Genomic DNA, 21,637 nt, shown 5'->3' with positions numbered 1-21,637 from the left:
GAGGAGAGGGCAGGGAGGAGAGGAATGGATCAGCCCCTCGTGATGGACGGTGGCTGCTCCTCCTTTGTTGCTTTTTGTGTGTGTTGCAGCCTGGCAGATGGCCACGAATTGGCGGCGTGTTTGGTGCAAGTGCATGTCGTGTGCCTCCAGCAGGAAGGAGATTGGAGACCTGACACTGCTGTGCTGGGAAGGTGCCTTCAACCCACCCTTATGCCAGGCTGGTTTTGCAGGGGAGTCAAGTGTCAACCCTCCTCCTTTGAAGGGAGCTGTTTTGTGACTGAGTGCAATGCAGAGTTGCTCCTGCAAACGCAGTCGTGTCCGTGTTACAGTGGTGAGATTGCTGGTGTTGGCCGCTGCGTCTGGATTTTAGAGCCGAGTTGGCAGGGTGGACGTGAAAAGTGGTGCCTCAGCCATGGGTGTCGTGGCAGTAATGCGGTGAGCAGGGTCCAGGTGGAGAGGGCAGGGAGGTGAAGCCCAGGGCTGCCCCTAGTGCTGGATGGTGGCTGCTACTCCCTTGTTGCTTTCTGTGTCTCTTGCAGCGTGGCGGCAGGCCTTGGGTTGAGCTGCCCGCGTCGTGCCTTTGTCCTCCGGGTCCTGTGTGAAGGAACTGGAGTCCTGGCTCTGCCGTGCTGGAAAGCTAAGTTAAGCCAAGCGATCCCGTGCTAGTTCACCATTTGCTGACATGTCCTTAGCGCTGTGATCAAGGGAGCTGGTGTGTTCTGAGCTACGGCCTGCATCAGCTTGTGCAACCGCAGTCGTGTCGTCATTGCAGTGCTGCAGTGGCCGGTGCTGGCCCGTGCCTGGGAGTTTGGAGAAGAGGTCGCCAGGATGAGTGTCTGGAATGCATCAGCAGCCGGGGCTGTCATGCAAGTGAGCAGGTGAGCAAGGCGTGAGAGGAGAGGGCAGGGAGGAGAAGAACAGTACTGGCCAGAGTTGATAGCTCACGGTTGCTCCTCCTTTCTTGCACTGTGTGTCTGCTGTCCCCTGTTATTTTTCCGTGAGTCGCCCTGTCCCCGTCATGCACTTGTCATCCCTGGAGTGTGTGGAGGCAACGGTGACCTGACCCTGCTGTCCTGCAAAGATAAGTTATCCCACACCATACCTCAGCCGGGCTTTTCGTTGGGCTGAAATCCCCGTCCTTGCGTTTTGAGGGGAGCGGTTGTGAAACGAGCTAGGGCCCCCAAGAGCCTCTGTAACCACAGGAGTGTCTCTGTTGCAGTGAGTGAATTGCTGGTGTTAGCCCCTATCTCTGGAGCTGTGAGAAGTTTCCGAGGAGGAGCTGAAGGAATGCTGCAACAGCCGTGGCTGTCGTGCAAGTAAGCGGGTGAGCAAGTTGTGAGAGGAGAGGGCAGGGAGGAGAGGAATGGATCAGCCCCTCGTGATGGATGGTGGCTGCTCCTATTGCTGTGGTTTTAATATGTTTGTGCTCTTTTGTCTATGCTTCATTTTAGTTTGCAATTTTTTGTTTTTTTAATGTTATCATGCTATTGAATGTGTGTTATTTATGTTATCCTTTGTTCTTTTTCTCTTATCTTTTTGCAGGCCAGCATTTTAAAGCCTTTTTTTGAGATTGGTCGAGAACTGAACGATGTGGAAGTCTCCTCGCCTAGTGATTTAAGTGTTTTTTTTTCATTTTTCTTTCTTTGACTGTAGAGGCTTGACAATGACATCACCAAAACGTGTTACGCCTTTTTTCTCTGCCTGTTCCCCTTTTCAGAGTGGCTTGGCCTTCTTCAAAGGTGTAAAGACATTTATTTAAGGACTGAGATACATGCAGACCCTGACTCTTTGGTAATGATCTGATTTCGTCTGGAATCTGCATGTAGCCTTGGACAGAAAGGGATTTAGCACTATTCACCTTCTCTTTTTGAACCGTCTGAAAATAAATTTTTTTAATTAATGATCTACTCGAATGATTCTTATTGTTTGTGCTGTCTTTTTAAGGACACTTAATTGTTCTTTCTTATTTTTTTTTCTTTTTCTGGTGGAATTTCTTAAGCTTCAGTTTCTTAGCAAATGACCCCCCACTGGCAGGGGCTTTTTAAACAGCCTGCTCTCTTGATCTGTTGTTTGCAAGGAGTCACCCTTCGGTAATTTGTGCTAGATCTCCATTTCCAGTTCTGGTAACCTAATTCTGCTTCCCATTTTGTGTCATAGCTTTTGTTACCCTATAGCAAATCTGCTTTTCCTTACATAAAACCAGAATCCTTGCCCTATCTTTCTCACTGCACAGAGAGGATGAAAGAAAAGGGAACGCAAAAGAGCATCACAGAAGCTGCTGTGATCTCTGCTTCTCCCCACATGCATTCCCCTTCAGCTACATGTTGGACAGTAAAACAGTATTAGTCCGCACTGGAATTGTTGGAAGAAACACCTGATTGATTTGCATTTGAATAAAATATCCACCTTGCTAACATTAAGAGTCAGTGGATATTTTTGAGGATATGCTGGCAGCTTTGGGTTTGCCATTTGATCTCAGGTAGTTGGTCCATACAATACACTCCCATTTTACAAAGCTCCTCAACATACTACTTTTCTGAGGTATTAACAGAAAACACAGCTAAACAGGAACACCAGCAGTGCGACTCTGTGGGACAGAAAGAAACGTTTCAAGAAGCATTTAGACATTGTATTGATGGGCATATTTTACTGGGAAATATTGGTGATAGATGGACAGTTGGACTGGATCATCTTGAAGGTCTTTTCCAACCTTGATGATTCTGTGATTCTGTGACAGCACCCTTGGGTTGGCATGAGTGTGTTTAGATGCAGGTAGAATGCTGTTTGGCACAGTAGAGTGCAGGTAGGCCCTGGCAGCAAGCAGCTTTGGCCTGTATTTGGTTACAACAGCCACCTTACTGTAGTGATGTGCTTGCTGAACTCATGCTCAACCTGTTGCATAGTACTCATGTCCAGAAAGCCCTTAGTGCTCCCCTCTGTATCTCTGTATCTTCTGTACTCCTTGGGAAATCTGTGTCAAGATAGCAAACTGTCTGGCTGTTGTGTTCTTATTGAGTCAATTCAGAACAAAAGTTATTTTCTTAAATGAGGAGGACTGAACAAAATGTCCAGGAGACAACTGCTTCCTGCTGTCAGCTTGCAGGGTTTCCAAAGGCAGTAGATTTGCTCTTTGCACCACACTGAACTGGATAGTATGTTTCATTGCACAGGAGGTTGTGCAAGTACACAAGACATATTTGTTTCCTAAATGAGTCAGGAAAGATGAAAATTAATGGAAAAATGATTGTGGGACTCTATATTGTACCTCACAGGTCAAAAGCAAAGAATGCAGAAGCAAGTACAAGCAAATGGATGGATGAAGCTTGAGACTGTAGTATCCTTCTGCTATGGACTACAGCAGCATGTGACTTCTGTGGATTACTGTGAGTGAAGTGTGGAGGTTTAAGAACTGCCTGTACTCAGTGAGCTCTTTGTGGGATGTAGTACTGCACAAGGAGTGCTGTGATCATCCAAACAGCCCTTTCCAGAATCCAGCTCTGCTGCTAACGCTTGAACAGTGCAAAAACTCAATAAAATCATAGCGTCATAGAATATCCCAATTTGGAAGGGACCCACCAAGGATCATCAAGTCCAACCCTTGGCTCCACATAGGAACACCTAAAATTCAAATCTTATGTCTGAGAGTATTGCCCAGATGCTCCTTGAACTCCAGCAGGTCTGGGCCGTGACCACTGCCCTGGGCAGCCCGTTCCATGCCCACTGCCCTCTGGTGCTGAACCTTGTCCTAACCCCCAGCTGTCCCTCCCCTGGAGCAATACACTTGCTGATTTAAATAGCATTACTCCACTGTTTCTTAGGGTCTGGCTTAATCTTGAAATACCTTTTAAGGTATTTTAAAATCAGACACTTTTCTTTATGCTCCTCCTTTTTTTTTGTCTTTGCCTCATACACGCCATATTTAAAGGTATCTGTCTTGTTATGATACAGAGAGAAAAGATTAATTCATTTAGCCAAATGTTTGTGATTCCCGGAGAAAACACCTGAAGATTATTTATAGTGGTGAAGTCACTGAGATTCCTCTGGAAAAAAAAAAAGTGTAACTGCAAATCTGTGACACAGATGATTTGTGACAAGAGGTGAGTCATTCCCTTTGCCTCCCATCACACTCCTGGAGTTAATGTTGTTGACGGGTAACAACAAGGGCTTGTTTTCCATTGACTTCAGCAGCAGCTGCTGCAAATATTGGGGCTAAGCTATCCAGAAAAAATCCAGAACACTTCCAGGAGGGCTGTGATAAGGCTCTGCGATAAGGGGATCAGAGGACCTTGCTTTTCTCTTGGAGTGCACTAGACAGCTTTGCAAAGTCAAAAACACTGCACTGATTAAGACTGGTGCAACAGCCAAAGTTGTGCCTTACAGGGAGATTTTCCATTTGATTTAAACTAAGAAGGTAAACTAATTACGTGAATGAATGTTTCCGGCCAGGCAATATCAACCATCTGAACGTATTTAGCCAATGAACTATTAAGTGCAGTATATCTTTAGCATCACAGGAGACAGTAACTTACCCTGGTGGCAGCTAATCACTGCTGCCTCACTCTGCCCGCAGCCCCTTGCAGTTCCACCCACTCATCAACAGGCCATTGGTGCTCAGTCATGCACGCAGCCATCTCCAGGTAGAAATGGGCCAACTAATTACTACTTCTGCCCTCACTTATGCTGCTGTTTGGAGTAAGATTCAATCCTGAAATGGATCTCAGCAGTACAAGAAGCCTGTCTCACACTCCCTCTCATTTAATGTGGCAATACAGATTCTAATCTACACTGAGGCACAGCCATCCATTTGATGCAGACAGTAACCTTGTCTCTGTGAGCAGCGCTCACCGTAATGTTACTGTCTGCACCACTGTTGCATTAATAATAATTTCTAGCCTTAAAAAGACGATGTAAAAAGGGTATAAATTTTCTAAAGCAATGAAACATATTACAAAAGCAACCTGCACCTACAGAGACAGGCATAGAATCATAGAATTGTTTGGATTGGAAGGAACCTCAAAGAGCTTTAAATAAAATTTCCTTCCTCCTTATATTGAAACAGCTCTCTTCTTCCCTCTCAGCCCATGACTCAGACCCTCTTTTCTCAGGGCTTAGAGGAATTTTCTGAACTTGTTATAGAATCATAGATTTATTAAGGCTAGAAAGGACCTCCAAGATCACCTAGTCCAACCATCATCCCACCACCATCCTGCCCACCAATCCATGTTCCCCAGTGCCACACCTCCACAGTTACTGAACACCTCCAGGGATGGTGACTCCACCATCTCTCTGGGCAGCCTGTCCCAATGCATTACCACTCTGTCTGAGAAAAAAAAAAAAAAAAAAAGACAGGTTTTTCCTAATAGATCTTTGTTCTCCTTTATTTTAGGCTGGAGTACAGTTTTAGAGCAGGTCTGACCATCCTTTCCCTGATAGGCAGCTACAGTTTAGCACTGAGGATCTGTTTCTCACTGTGCCTCTTCGAATCTCAACATCTTTTCCTGCAATTCCTAAAGATCATTGCTGACAAAGACAGCAATGTCCTGAATGTGTTCTTAAATATTTGGAATTCTTTCAAAGTTAGTCTTAGGTTGTTTCTATTAATGTGATCCTGACTTTTTGCTTGGGTTTGCCTACACAGGGACAATGAAGGAATTTAATTTAAATGAACTAAAAGCAGCAGTTTAAAGTGAATTAATTCACTAGTAAAGTGAATTAAGCCTCCCATTTCGCAATTAAAGTGGCCTTAATATGACTTAGCCTTGAAAAAGAAGTAAACCAAATCAAGTCAAAGCTACTTTAATTCTGACAGTTGCCACAAAGGGCTTTAATCAGTGCAGTTAAACTAATCCCCTTACAAACCCAGATAAACTTTTCTGAGCACCTTCATGCAACCAGCTCTTCACACCACATTCTGGTGGAAGCCCTACTGCTGAGGTTTGCACTTGAGCAACAGCATCAACTGGAAGAGTTGTGTGACTATAAATCCAGATCAGCTTAATACTTTGTTAAACCTACCAGCTCCCAGCAACTGTGCTTTTATAGCACTGCAGGCACTCATCCAAAAAAGGCCGCCTCATCAATTCTTGTTGGAGAGGAGGGCTACAAAGATGATCAGAAGGCTGAAACATCTCTCCTATGAAGAAATGTTGAGGGAGCAGGGCTTGTTTAACTTGGAGAAGACTCCAGGGAGACCTCATTGTGACCTTCCAGTACTTGAAAGGAACTTATAAGCAGAAAGGAGACTGACTTTTTACATGCTTTGATAGTGATAAAACAAGGTGGAATGGCTTTAAAATAAAAGAGGGAAAATTTAGGTTAGATTTTTAGGAAAAAAGTCTTTATTCAGAGGGTGGTGAGGCCCTGGCACAGGCTGTCCAGAGAAGCTGTGGATGCCCCATCTCTGGAGATGTTCAAGGCCAGGTTGGATAGGGGTTGGGACAACCTGATCTGCGGAGTTGGCAACAGTGCCCATGGCAGGAGGGTTGGAACTCAATAGTCTTTAAGGTCCCCTGCAACCTAAGTTATTCTATGAGTCTATGATTCAAGGAAAAGGAAGAGAAAATGACGATGTGCAATCTCATGTGTCTCCATTGGTTAGCAAAGAGGTCAGCTACCTTGGTAAGTAACTTGAAAAATTTGCAGTGTGCCCTGATGAGGCCCTCTGCGTGCAGGTGGGCTATGATCAGTCTGTAATCTGCTTTAGGTGAGATAAGAACTTCATTAGCACAAAATTCATTTGCCTAAATGGGCATTCAAGTGGCAAAAATTAGGATAGATAGCAATTTATCATTATATATATATATTTTACATAAACTTAATATTTGGCAAGTGTCAGCTCTGACTGGGGTCACAGCAAAGGACATAGCTTACAAATGAAAAAAAAAAAAATCACAGATAACATTGCTCAAGAAAAAAAAAAAAAAAAAAAGAAAGAAAAAGAAAGAAAAATAAGCCTATTTCACCCAAATCAGACATTTAGTCAATTTGAAGTGTATCTTATCAGTGTGCACATCAATCTGGCCCATTAAATAGTATGCCCTTTAATTCCATCTGCCTTTATGAACAATTCCCTCTGTAGCTCAAATGCTTGAATAAGGTATTTCAGCCTCCTTTGGAGCACAGATAGGGGTGTTTGACTTTCTCACTTATATGCATGTCCTTCAGCAGGGGGTTCCCTGAGGCACACAGTGTTCCTTGGCTGGTTACCCTCCTTCCCTGTGCATCTGCCCTGACAGGGAGAGCCAAATGCACTTTCCACCAGTTTTTTGTTTTTTTGTGGTTTTTTGTTTTTTTTTTTTTTTCCCAAAAGTTGCCTGTCTGCCAGCTTGAAACATCATCCTTCCTCTACTTCTATGTTATTTATTTATTTTTGAAGAATATACTGGCTATTCCAAAATGCCCTTCTCGCTAAATCACACATGCAGCTGCAACATGTGATTCTGAAGGCTGATCGCAAATAAAATATTCCCAGTGGAAAAAAAAAAAAAAAAAAGTGTTAGCATCACCTCCACTGGATCAAAAGTCACGTCAGAGATAATATCAAAGCATGAAAAGCTGCTTGCATAAAACAGCCAGAAGCCTGAAGCCATCTCAACCACCTCCAGAAAAGCCAGGAATCTGCACAGGCAGAGCTGCCGCACAGCAGTGATGGATTAAGAGCAGTGTGTAATTTCCAGCCAAATGCCTTCAGCTCCTGCCATCTTCACCCAGAGTTGTTTTCAAACTGTGAAAAGTTTAACTTCAACATGGTGCTGAAAATCCCACATGACTCAAAGAGTCAGCTCCCATCAGGTGAAGTTTCCTTTAGGGCAGCAGAAGCAGGAGCCTGTCCTGGCCAGCAAGGTAAATTGGAAGGGAACTTTCTGTACAGATTTTGCAGGTATGGGGAGCAGCTGGCTCCAGGGATGGGTAATGGGATATGCAAGCCCTCCAGCTCAGCATCTTTACCTTAGGTGTCATGCAGGCAGGAGGAACTTGCAGGTTGTGTGCTCTGATGGAGCCTGTTATTTATTCACAGCAGCACCTGCCTCACAGAAGGTGCATTCCAAGCCCTTAAAAAGCATGATTATTCCCACCTCACACAAATATGCAAGTCGCACTTCAGGCATCTTTGAAAAATCTTTGTCACGGGACCAATTTGATCTGCTTGATGTGACACAGCGCTGAAGACTGCAAAGCCCCCAGCAGGGCTGCAGATGGCAGAGCCGTGTTGTGCTTGGGCAGCAGAGTGGCTTTGGCTGCATGTTTCAGCCGGGTTTCATTGAGAATCTGGTGGCCGGGCTCTCAAGGCTGTACAGCAGTGGTGTGTGTCCTCAGCACAGAGGTGGCCCAAGGGACCCTCCATCTCCAGTGCTTCTGGGTGCTAGCATTATGAGATTCATTTGGCCTCACAGTTGAGTTTTTGCATGCTCTCATTTTCTCCTTTGTTGTTAATGCAGAGGAATAATTAGTGGGAAATCCAGGTGATCTTGATTGCATGGTTACTCAGGTGTTTTGTGTGCAGAAGTCCTTTAGCAGCTGGGGCAAAAAGCATCTTGTGCTGCCCTATAATGAAGAACACATGGTGTGCCTCCTTCTTGCACTCTCTCACTCTCTTCCTGCTACGTTTATGAAGTAGGGCCTCTCTGAAAACAGTAATGCTGAGAGAAAGGAAAGAACATATATAGGCGAAGACAGCTTTCCCTAGTGCAGTCCATGATGTCTTGTTCTTCACCCACTAAGGCAGATAAGGGTGTTTCACTATGAAAACCCATCATTCTCGGTTCTGGCTAAATATGAAGCTTTTACAAGTTTGTGGATTTTTTTTTTTTAATGCTGTTGGGATGGAGAAGAGATATTTGTCATTGACATTGCATATAATTAATGCTGATGCAACAGTTCCTTAAGGACATAGATGTTCCCATTACCATACCATTCACCTTTTCAGTCATCTCTTGTAGTCTTCTGCATCTTTGCAAACCTGGCTGGCTGTTTCTTTTACTTTTGCAAAGTACAGATAGAGCAATGTCAGTACTTCTGAAATGGGAACTCAGTGTGATTTTTCACAGCTTAACTTCTAGCCTTAAGGATGCTGTTTCTTTGCACTTTTTATTGGTTTCCTTTTCCATCCCTTTTTGGTATCTCTCCCAGTTTATCTGTGCTGACAGCTGTACTTTTTCTTGTACCAGTTCATCCACCCTCATTTAAACACACTCATTATGGTCTGATTTCCTTTTATTTCTTTATGTTTCTCATCTGTTTGCAGCATCTTTGCAATTTGTTGTATCTGCAGTATCAAGCTGCAACTATTGTTACAGTATGTAAGATCCTCTGAAACATTTTTGCTCATTGAAATCTAGAGTTTTTATTAGATTTGCCATAATTTTGCAATTGGTTTTCTTTAAACAAACAAGCACAAAAACACGGAACAAATCAAGCTGATCATCATAATGTTAAGTTTGACCAATCTGCTACAAGGAGAAGTTTTTACATGAGTGACTAATGGAAATGTTGCACCTGGTAGTCACACTGCTGGTATCCCATCTCCTGTTTGGCATCACCAGTCTGCAAGGGAAGCCAGGCTGCTGGGGATCACGTCAGAGTATTGGAAAAGTCTAATTCTGAATTTCAAACTCTGAAATTCTATGTACGTTATTTCTGGCATCTTAATATGCACTTTATAAGTATACATAGTATTGCCAGGTATTCATGAAAACCAGACTCCCAATTAATATATATGAATAGTTGGCTGAATGATGATACTTGATTTAAAATATATATATTTGTTATTTCTTTATATAACAAAGAAATGTTCCAGAAATGTACCGATCACAGAGAGTGTCAAATACCTCTGTGACAAATAAAGAAAATAAAAGCAGATATCAAACAGACTTGAATTTGGGATTTTCTCCAGAACTATTTAGCAATATTTTTGAGTTGGACTCGATGATCATTATGGGTCTCTTCCAACTCAGGACGTTCTATGATTCATAAAGTAATAATTAGTTGTGTGTACATATGCAAGTGAAAGTGCAATTTATAAACATAGTCACACTTATTAAAAATACATTCCATGAATAATCCTCATGGATTCCTAAAAAGCCCTCTTTATGGGTGCCTGTGGAGAGAAAAAAATAATCAGATAAAAATTTGGAAAGCCATGGAGGAAGCCATGCTTGTACAACCAGAAATTGCTACTGTCTGGGTACAGTGCTCAGATATTGTGGAGAAAAACCTCATTATGTTGATCTAATTAGGGCAGCATGATTTCTTGTCAACCTAAAGTAAGCCGTTTCTTTTTTTCTATGTGTTCAGTAATGTTTCATTTCAATGGGTGTTTTGTTCAACTTGAAAATGATAATTTTATTTGGAAGCATTTATTTACTCATTTATTTACTTCCATTTACATTCTTACCTATTTTGAAAGGAAACCTAGATTCGTGGAAGCAAGTAGGTGGAAGGAGATCAAGATAGGAGGGATCTGAGACATCTGCCTTCATATCTCTTCTCATTCACAGAAATTTAAAGCAAACCTAAAGGATGGATTATAAGACCATGATGGAAATCAATCCACTTTGGTGAGTGGTCTCATCACCAAGCTGTCCTCTTGGCTTTCTTGCAGCAAGGACTGCTGTTGAGAACTGAAAGGCAGAGATCTAGAAGAGCCTGGATTTTGGCATGAGGAGTCCTCTGGTAGCAGAAAATACAGACACCGAGCCATGTCATGACTGCTGCTGGGAGGGCAGCCAAGGGAAAGGAGTGAGCGTAAATGCTCCCTTAGTGGTAAGACAAGGGGGAATGGCTTTAAAATAAAAGAGGGGAAATGTAGATTAGATGTTAGGAAAAAAAACTTTACTCGGAGAGTGGTGTGGCACTGGAAAAACTTGCCCAGAGAAGCTGTGAACGCCCCATCCCTGCAGATATTCAAGATCAGGCTGAAATTGGTCTTGGGCAGCCTGATGTAATGGGTGGTGGCAGCCCTGCCCATGGCAGGTGTTTAGAACTGAGTGGGCTTTAAGATCCCTTCCAACATAAGCCATTCTATGCTTCTATAAAACCACTTCAACTTTCAGCCTGTTCTGACTCACTGAACTCAGCCCAAATTTCTAAATACTTCTGCATCAAATAATCTCTAAAACCACATGTGCAGCTATAGACCTAATAGGTCTTTTCCACTCCTGACCCCCCTCGCTTCATTATGTGTTACCGTTTTGCTAGTTTTATGCCTATTCTTGCACTGTCTTACTACTGGCTTTTCTTTTTTTTTTTTTCTTCTTTTTTTTTAAAATTTCTTTTTTTTTTAAAAAAAGAAAGAGAAAATCAAAACATTCAAGGTAAGGCTCTGAACACCCTGATCTACCTGTAGGTGTTCCTGTTCATTGCAAGGGAATTGGACTAATGACGTTTAAGGATCTCTTCCAACTTAAATGATTCCATGATTCTGTTATTCTATGGAGCCCTGTGCAGACACCTGCTCTGATCCATCACAAGGCAGAGCTCTTCGTGTGTAGTCTTGCCAAGCTGCCATTTTCTTGTGAGCTTTATTCAAATCTCATCCTTCCCGAGGGAGTGAGACAGAGAAAGCACAAAGGCTTGAACATTGCTCTGGCTTGTGACTAATGCGCAAGCAGGTGGGAGAAAAAGTTTTGTCTTTCCAGTTCTCCAAGTCATAGGGCAGCTGGGCACCACCGTGGGAGTGCTATGGGAAGACTGGAGCTCAGTGGCCCAACAGCTGGGGCTGGCAGCTGCTCATGAGCAGCATGTGCTGCGCTCTAGGGAAGGAGTGAGAGTCAGAAGAGGCCCCCTGGAAGGGTTGTGCCTGTTATTTCTTCCTGCTCCAGCATTGTTCCTATGTTCTTTGGCTCTGACCACTCTGAAAGAAGAGCCCCTTGTCCTGCAGTGTCTTCCCAAATCTGCACAGGACAACAAATGATGTGTTGGAGCTGCGTGTGCCTGAAGCAGGGTCTCTGCAGACCATCAGAGTGCATGTTAAATCCCACGAGGAGCTTTGTTTTCATTTCCCTTCAGTTCCCTCAGATCTGGAGAAGTCTGAATAATGAATGTGGCATTTACAGGCTGGCTGAATCGAGCAGTGTTCAACTTAAATAGGGGGCTGGTTATTGAGGGAGGAAATCAATGCCTGCGTTGGATACGCAGTGCCACATGTGATGAGGAAGCAGGTAGGCAAAGATCTGCAGACAGCAAGCCAGATGCAGGCATCCACCTCCTCTGTGGACAGCCAGACATATCCTAGTGCTTGTACAGATCTTTTAAGTGGCTTTTTACAGCATGCTTATTCAGTAGTCAGATGGTTCCTCCTTAATCCCAAGTTAAGATTTATTATTCATACTGCAATATCACTTAAGCATCCTGCACTGGCTGAGCTGAGAGTTACCAGGACCATAAAGATGATCCTAAAGCAAAGTTGAAATGTTAGGCTGAGTTTATCCCTCATTAGAAAATAAGGCTGTGGCAGTTTACTCTCTTCTAGCTGAGCAGTCATGACCTCCTTAGAGGCATTACAGGTTGACGGGAACATGAAATTTCCATTTCATACAAGAGACTGGATGAACAAAACCACAAAACCTATTTCCAAACGTAGTTAAAATTTTTCCCTTTATGTGGCAGTAGAGTAGACTCATTTGCTGGTGTCTGAATACATGACGAGGTCTTAGGTAAGTTATTTCTTTCTCTTAAAACTTACTTTCCTGATCAATATATTGTAGATAATGCTGGATTTTGTAGAGTGCTTACTTAGGTACAGATAAATCATAGAATCATGGAATCTCTTGAGCAGGAAGAAACCCTTAAAAGTCATCTAGTCCAACTCCCCTGCAATGAACAGGGACACCTACAGCTAGATTAGGTGCACATCCATCCAGCCTGACTTTGAATGATGGAATAGAAACCTTGTGTGGAAATCTCAAGTTTAAGTTTTTGGGGATGCAGAGATTCAACACCCCTTTGTGCAGCAGTGGCATAGTGGGATACTGAAGGAAGACTAAATACTGACGTATTTTGAATGAGGGTGCATGTCCACAGCCTTCAGCTCTCCTGTGTCCTCCAAAGATACAAATTAGCTTTTTTAACTCTGGAAGATACTGTACCTTTTCATTTCTATTAATGGTTTTGTATCAGCTTCCAGCTTTCCACCAGTGTGTTGTTTTCAGTCTTGTAGGGTGGTTTTTAGTCCCTGGCATACACTTAAATTTTCGAAGACATCAATACATTTAAAGCTCATGAGGGCAACCCTGTTGGCACCAGGGGAAATACTCAATGCTCAAGCAAGACAAATTTAAAAGCTGTATTGAATGGTTTAATTCTGGAATAATGCTACAGAAATGGGACAAGTTGTCTAGATTTATATGAGTGTTGGGAAGCAAAATGAGAATTTAATTTACTCTACTGGCAACATCTCTACCACCTTAATAGACTGGTGCACTGTTGTATAAAAGCTGTTAACGAGGATGATTTGAGACTTCCTATATACTGTACTTTTTGAAGTTTACTGTAAGATATTGCAGTTGTAGCAAAAACTGCAGAAAGCAGCATGTCCCCATGGTACATTATGTGCAGCACTTCCCAGTGGCAGTAAATGTTCTGGCTTTATCAAAAAGATCGCATTTCTTTCTCTTACTACCTGCCCGGAGAAGCTAGAATAACTTTTGACCTAGGAATACATTAGTTTAAATCTTAAATTTCAATGTTAAATTACACAAAGACTTGTAGATGTGATTCATATGTTCCCCATTACTTCCAATCTCTTTCTTTTTCTCAGCTAACTTAAATTTGTGTGAGTATCAAAGTGCTGCTGGCAGCAATTGCATTCAGCTCCAGCCCACATCCTGCTATCTGCTATGTTTATGGTGTGATTTCTGTGGGTTTTGGTTGGCCTTTGGGCTCTTCCCTACCCAATTGCTTCAGGAGTATCCTCTGGAAGTTTTGTCTCTGCCCACTGTGCTGTATGAGCATCCCAAAGTGGTGAAAGGGGGATGATGCCAGTCACACACCCACCACATGCACACGCCATGAAGATTTATGAAGTGATATTTGCAAAGTGTAAAACATTATTTATGCTAGGTGCTGTGAACTATCAGTAAAAAAATGGGATATAAACATCAGGTGGTTAAATATTTAAAGCTCAATCTTTGGAGCTGGGACATCTGTGGCCTTTTCTAGCTCTGCTAATGGCTTCCTGCCCATCCCTGAATGAGACATTTCACAATTCCTGCCACTCCTCTTCCCTCATCTCTCATAAAATGCATCTATTTTGTGAACACTGTGCTGAGCAGTGCTCTGATCAGGTGCTGGCTGAAAGCATGTATACCAGTGTCCTCAGCAGGTCCTCAATACTTTGGGCAGATGTCAACCTAGTCTGAATCCAGAGATGAAGATGAAGAGCAGCTCTTCCACCAGCCACTTCCAGTTTTATTTCAACTCTAAGTCTTCCTTTTACTCTCTGTTTCTAATGTTACATCTAATGCATAGCTCAAGATGCCATGACTGTTTTAGCAGTCACTATGTCGTAGCTCTAGGAAACCTGGCTGGAAGCAGTGGTAGTTCTATGACATGCAATGGCCAAGATGGGGGAAGTGGTGAAGGACAGACAGTTTAAGTATCTCTTCCACTCTTGAACTCTGATTTAGTGAATATAAAAAGTATGCTTTGCTGTAACTTTCATAATAACCCTTTCCACCTTTAAAGAGAAACCTTTTGTTGCTGTTGTTTTTGGTGATGCAGACACACCTCCCAGCAGTTTATCAAACAGAATGGCTGATTTGGATTCCCTCAAACCAGAGAGCAGCCTCAACTATGAGAGATCACTGGTTGGCTCTCATTGTTTATATGATGCCCAGCTGTAAATCTGGAGGACTGACCCATCTGTAGCAGAACCTCCTATTTTGCCATGTAAAATATCTTCATTCAGTGCAATCACTGAATGCAAGCACTTCCCTTGCCCTGGAAGTACATTGCAGTCTGGTGTCCATGAACCTGACCATGTTCTAGTGGAATATTTAGCACAGTAATCTATTGTCAGTCACATCCAGGGCACTTTAATAGCAATATTACTTGATTGATCAAAGCATAGAGCACACTTTGCCCCTGGATTCTTGGTACGAGCTTCTGACTCAACTGCATCGTGCATATTTTGAGATAGATTTTTTCTGCAGTACTTAATGTTCGGAGAGAATTTAATCAAGAAACATGAGTAATTGGCATTAACATTCACTTCTGAGCAAGAGAACAGCTTTGATAGCATCTATACTCATTAGACATTTCACTCCAAACACTGTTCATTACAGCGAGCACCCGTTGTATTGGCTTATGCTCAGTAAATACAGCACAGATTCTGCTTGGCACAGAAGTGTGTCTTGTACAAACACTGTAGTTACACAAAAGTAAAAAGTTTCCAATGTCAAAATGAAGCTGCAGGGTCTTTGAGAAAACTTCTAGGCAATCTTCAACCCAGCAGAAAAACCTGCAATGACAGGACACAAGATTTGTTTACCTTCTGCCTAATTGTAATGAGAAGGATTGATCGCATTCACATAACAAAATGAATTATTGGGAAATCTGGTGATAGCAGCTGCATGCTGAGAGGGTGGAGAAAAGTTTATCAAGATGCATTTATGGAGTCTGGACTGCTTTACATAGTACTGGAGCATGAATGACACCAGCAGCAAGATGAGAGGGAGGCAAACAGGTATTGGTTCTTTGCTTTTCTGCCTGCTTACAACAAAGTCCTGGAAAACAAATGGATACCAGTCTCTGAGGAGACAGTATCAGCATGTTCGCATCACACTCCCCATCCTCCTACTGCCCGTATTTCAGAGTCTTACAGTCTCTGTTTACTTTTTTATTGCATCCTAACTACAGATGCATGAATAAGCACTTCCTCTGTTCTCTGTGGAAAAGAAGTACACGAAGTAATGCTGATTTTCAGTTAGATTATAAAATAACAGTAAGAATATTGTGTTACTGTGGTATCTAAAATGGCCCTAGGGCAGAAAATAGGAAATGTGTTCAGTGTCATTTCACCCCTTCTCTCCATGATTAAATTTTCACCCAAATCAAGTAGTTCAAAGTCTCAATTTGTTTAATGAGTTGACTTGACACATAGATCATTTTCTCTTTTAGCAATTACCCTGAAAATGTGAAACAGCAGGAGCCCAGATTTTCATATCTATCAATACAACCAGATTGCAGATCTTGTTCTATTATGTTATCACACTTAACGATTCCACGGTTTTAAAGCATTTCTCAGGTATTGTGCCTCCTATTAATTCAAGTAATGCTAACGATGCTCATGTTGAGTGAAGTACAAAAATGTCAATTGCTTTATGCCAGCATTTAAGGATAATGTGCTAATGCAAGAACTGTTGATTTCCAGTTGCCTGCTGTGACCATCTGACCTGAGTTTGACTCATTGCTGCACCCTGTAGGGTGATTTGCAGTAGCCAAATCACTTCAAAGGGCTTCATCTTCTTGACTTGATCCACGGCTGAGTATAGTGTAGCCAAGAGTCAGAGACAACTGCTCATTTAGGAACTATGCTGCCCTAGGAGCACCTTTCTAATGTCTGTCATATGCCAATATCATTTGATAGTTGGGCTCTTCATCCTGCATATAGCAATGCAGCCCAAGAAATACTGCTTTGCTTGGTGTTGGCCAGTCTGCTCTTACTGACTGTGAATTTTGTTATGATCCAGAGCAGCAGCTGAGAGCTCCAGACCAATAGTTTCCCACCCAGCTTTCCCCAGGCATAAAGTTTCACTCTTTTCTATTTTACATTCTTCAAATTTGTAGTCTAGGATAAAGTCTCAGGTGGAATCAAACCATCTTTCTCCTTTGTTGGGCTCACAGCTGATCTGAGAGGATAGTTCAGCGCTGTAAGTTCCGAAAACAGTCCTTTATCCTTCCTGTAGGTGAAAGTGCTGCCATATCTTGTCTGTGACTCTTATTCTCTCCTCATTTCTATCCCATCCTGGCAGCTGCCACAAAGGTTTTGTGTAATAACTCCTACGCAAAATTCTAGCAGAGCAGACCATCTTCCCATTGTCCTGAAGCAATAGCCCACAGGAGAGCCACTTCCCGGATGTTGGTGTCCACAGGACCCTTTCCCTCCATGCTGCAAATATCACTTTTCTTCTTAAAAAGTTATTAACATTATGGTACCTTTGCTACACCTGTTATTACTGCTGTACTGATAGTGTTTCTATCACTATGATTGCTTCCTCATAACAGAAACATATCATGGGTTGCTCCAGCAACACAACTTGCATTTCCCATTGACTCTTTCCTGGTTATTCCTAATTACTTTTAAGCTTTGCTCTCTTCTTTCTTGGAAATCTAGCAGGATATTTTGCTGGAGTAATGACTCCCTTTGAAAAGCACACACCACCTCATGGCTTTAGGATATTGGAATGTGAACGTACAGTATAGCCAATGTGTTGTGATTTCCTACCAAAACATAAACTAGGCTAAATGGCTTCTGGAAATGCACCCAAATACTGTACCCAAATACTGTATCTGTTCGGTCAAAATGGGGGGAAAAGACAAAGGTTAGAGTATAAGTATGTGTGGGAAGGACCAACACAAGGCCTGAAGAAGATAATTAGGGATCTGGATATGATGAAAAGGGATGGGTACTCTCTGTAAGTAGGTATACAGTCATAACAGTAATTCATAAGGAGTTTTATCTGTGGCACAGTGAATTCTAAGGAGCGGAGGAAAATAAGGGACAGAGAGTTTACAGTAATCCAGTCAGCCAGAAAGGGACCTCGGCTCAGCTCTTCATACCTCAGAAGCTCATTGGAAGAAAAGTAGGATGCACATGAGAATAGGCTGTCTTGGGAATTCATTACACTTCCTGGATGGAGATAGCATAAAAAAACCTTTGCACACCATATTTTTGTTGCTGCTAGCTTCACTCCTATCTAAAAAGGGAAGGCAAAGAAAAGAGATTATTTTTCTTCAACAGCCCTCAATCATTGAAATATTGAGTGAGAAATCAGCCTGTGAGTTTGTTTTAATCAATGCTGGTCTGATAAAGCTGGTCTCTTACTGACAATTATGCTGGAGGGGAAAACAAAGCCAGAAAAAAATAAAAACCACTGATGATGTTCAGTGAGCAAAAAGTGGATTTTATTTCTGTTACCCTCATATATTTTACACCTCCTAAATCAAAGTTCATAATAGCAATCAGATCTAAATTTGGAGAGCTCATTTTACAGTAAGGAACTTAAATAAACAACCTGATTCTTCATTGACTTCCCAGGAAAGCAATGGAAATATCAAGTACTGAATGCGTTCCAAACCAAAGTTTTAGTTAATTGTTAAATTATTCTGGCCACAAAGTCTCTGACATGCCTCCTGGCAGGTACTGGAATTCTCAGCTTGGTTTACCAGTAGAGGAGCAGTAAGTGACCCTAGAATGTTTCACTTGTTTTGTCACTGGAATTGGGAAAAAAAAAAAAAAAGTCCCAAAAACATATTCTATATTTACAGTAATAAATTTAAGAAAAAAAGTATTGCATTTACTCATAGAGTTCATTCTAAACAGAAAAGAATAGTGAAGATGAAATAGTTGGAGCAAAGTACGATACACCATGTCTTTCTAAGACTGAACAGTGGCTCACTGAAAGAGTCAGCATAGTGTTTTTATGTTGATTAGTTCCGTTTTGGATCAAGAACCTAATCACGAAGAAAGAGATGGAGAAATATTGCATGCTAGCATAATAACCTTGCATGACAGCACAGTCATGATAAATACACTATACACCTAGAAGTTATTCTGATACATAGTCTGGACTAAAGGGTTCTCTCACAACGTAATGATCTATTGTATTGCCCAGCCAACTAGAGTAGCATTAAAATGAATTATATCAGACTCCTGGTTGGGAAATTGTCTAGTCCATTATTTTTTAAGTACAAATTTCTTAAAGGGCAGAAGGAACCTTGAAGAGAGAGAATGAATTGGAAACAAATTGTAACCGTGACATTTTGCCCTCTTTCCTCTTCTTCCCATTTTTTTGCAATTAGAGCATTATTTCCTATTGCTTGTCATGGACCATCAGCGTTTGAAAAAGTTTTTAGTCTTTTGCATTTGTTCTGATCTGCAGAAATGGAAGAAAATAATTGTTTATCTTTCCACGCCTGCACAGCTATCTTTGTGCTTACTTTTTCTTGTTACACATCCTTTTGTCATTTCTTATCGGTTTCATAAAGTGAACATAAGAGGTGGACCAATGTGCTGTTGTGGTTAAATCCTTAGCAATTTATCTGTCGTGGTGTCAGAGACCAAGATACATTGTACTCGTCAATCAATCTGTATGCTTACAACTTCTACGGTAACAAGAGCACCATCATAAACACACAACTTGTGTTCCATGGTAATAATGAATTATTTCATGATATCAAGTAGGATGATCACCAAAAAGATGTACTGACATTGGCTTGTCCAGTATAGACAGTACGATGATGCAATTTCAATCCATTGCAGACTGTGTAACTCTGCAAACCTAGATATTTTCCACACAGAACACCAGTATAGGTGTTAACTAGTATTGTGTGAGTCTAGCAGTTCACATCCATATTCGGTTGCAGTCTGCCTCCTCATTTTCCCCTTACTTGGATTTGGCAAATGAACTCATACAGGCACTATCATAAATCATAGAATCATAAAGTGGTTTGGTTGGAAGGGACCTTGAAGATCCTGTAAGTTCCAACCTCCCTGCTATGAATGTTGATATTTCTGGCCTTCAGAGTGAGCAATTTAGTATGATACCTGGAGGGACCAAGTAGCAGTTGTGGGTGAATCATTCTCAATCTTTAATTCACTAAAGTCTTGAGGAGCTAACTGAGCTTAATGGTGGAGGAGACTCATCCATGTTTCATCTGCATTCACAAAAGTGGCTTTGGATGTGCTAACTAGGAAAGTGCTCATTAAGTAGTCACTAAACAAAAAAAACCAACAACAACAACAACAAAATCAAAGCCAAAAAGGAGTTTTGATTTTGAATTTAAGTCCTAATTTTGAACTGTGGGGCCCAAATATGCATAAATAAGATCATATATGTTCTTATGATGTAGAAATAAGATTTCATAAATTCATAGGTTGTTTTTCTTTCCTTTTTTTTTTTTTAATCTAGTATTGTATTGCCACCGCCTGCACCATTTACTCTTTCTTGCATGGTTTTATGTAAACTTTTATGCATGCAATCCCTGTGGAGTGATGATCAATTTATGTAATTTAATAATTAGAAATAATTACATATTTTGGAGTTTTCCAGTGTCAGGAGCAGCTACTGGTAAATCTACCTGCATTGTTTCTATTCATGACCTCCCAGGGCTCTCTTGGATCTGCTCAGTGATGTTAATCACTTAAACAGCAGGGACTTTCTGGGAACAGTCCAGCTTGCTCTGATATTAGGATCCATTTAGCAAATGGTGATAACTAATTTAATTAAGATCAGATGCTAGTGCCATTTGTGAAGATGATGCCGTATGGACACAAGCCGACAGTTCTTTGGCTCTGAAGATTATGTCTCTGATTTTTGGAGTGCTGTGACATACATGCACTAACACACTGACAGCAGTGCACAATAAATGGCTGGGTTATTCAGTTCTTTGTCACTTAACCAAAGTATTTTATCTGCTTAGCTGTCAGATGTCATCAAGACAAGCACTTTTTCCTCTCTAGGAAGGATTAATTCCTAAAAGATTGAAGCGAAATGATCAATGTCCTGAAATTCTTGTCACTTCATAGAATCATTTGAGTTGGAAGGGACCCTTAAAGGTCATCTAGTCCAACTCCTCTGCACTGAACAGGGACACCTACAGCTAGATAAGGTTGCTCAGAGCCACATCCAGCCTGACCTTGAATGTCTCCAGGGATGGGGCATCCACAACATCTCTGGGCAAACTGTTCAGTGGTTCAATACCATTATCATAAAAAGCTTTTTCCTTCTATCCATCCTAAATCTTCCCTGTTTTAGTCTGAAACCATTTCCCTTTTGCCCTATCGCAAGAGATCCTGCTGAAGAGCCTGTGCCCTTCTTTCTTATAACCCCACTTTATAACCCCACTTTAGATACTGAAATGCCACTATCAGATCTCTCCAGAGCTTTTTCTGAAGTCATGCTGGTTGTTCCATATCATTTCCCTCTCCTCCATATGCCTTAGCATAGCTTCCAGGAGAATCTGCTCCATGATCTTTCCTGGCACACAAAAGTTTCCTAGCTACAAAAAGTTTCCATGGCTTTTAGAAAAAGTTAGACAGATTTATGATATCTGTTGTGGTATCTCCTCTCTGTCTAACAGTAGTGATGATAACAAAAGCCTGATATACATAAGTGTCTTTATTTTTGTCAATCACTATAGAAGGCAGTTTAGATCATGGACAAGATTGAAAGTATGCATATGCTCGTACTTCTTTTTCCACCTCTCATGACTTTTGTGAAAGCAACAGCTGAAATGGTAGCTGTTGAGATTACTGCCAATGACTCATGTTTTTACCACAATCAAAATTGACTGCTCTGCCTGATGATTTATATAGAGAAATAACAGAAATGCTGCTAACATCTCTCAATGGACTACTGATATTCCCAAACAGCAGTGGGTGCTTCAGGGAGAATAGGATCAGGCTTAGCAATGACCA

The 21,637-nt window shown here is 41.7% G+C and overlaps 1 long non-coding RNA gene across 1 annotated transcript; it reads left to right on the top strand.

Moving 5' to 3' along the window:
* The first annotated feature begins 18 nt into the window (after positions 1–18).
* Positions 19–1,903, top strand: LOC122171964. Its single transcript, XR_006172132.1, has 2 exons — positions 19–1,324; positions 1,543–1,903. It is a non-coding gene; the product is annotated as an uncharacterized LOC122171964 (long non-coding RNA).
* The last annotated feature ends 19,734 nt before the right edge of the window (positions 1,904–21,637 follow it).

This window comes from Centrocercus urophasianus, unplaced genomic scaffold (assembly GCF_019232065.1).
Source record: "Centrocercus urophasianus isolate 14NV4802_14NV808 unplaced genomic scaffold, USGS_Curo_1.0 seq_11, whole genome shotgun sequence".
Taxonomy (NCBI): Eukaryota; Metazoa; Chordata; class Aves; order Galliformes; family Phasianidae; genus Centrocercus; species Centrocercus urophasianus.
Note: the sequence above shows the minus strand (reverse complement) of the source record. Positions and strands in the feature narration are given on the sequence as shown.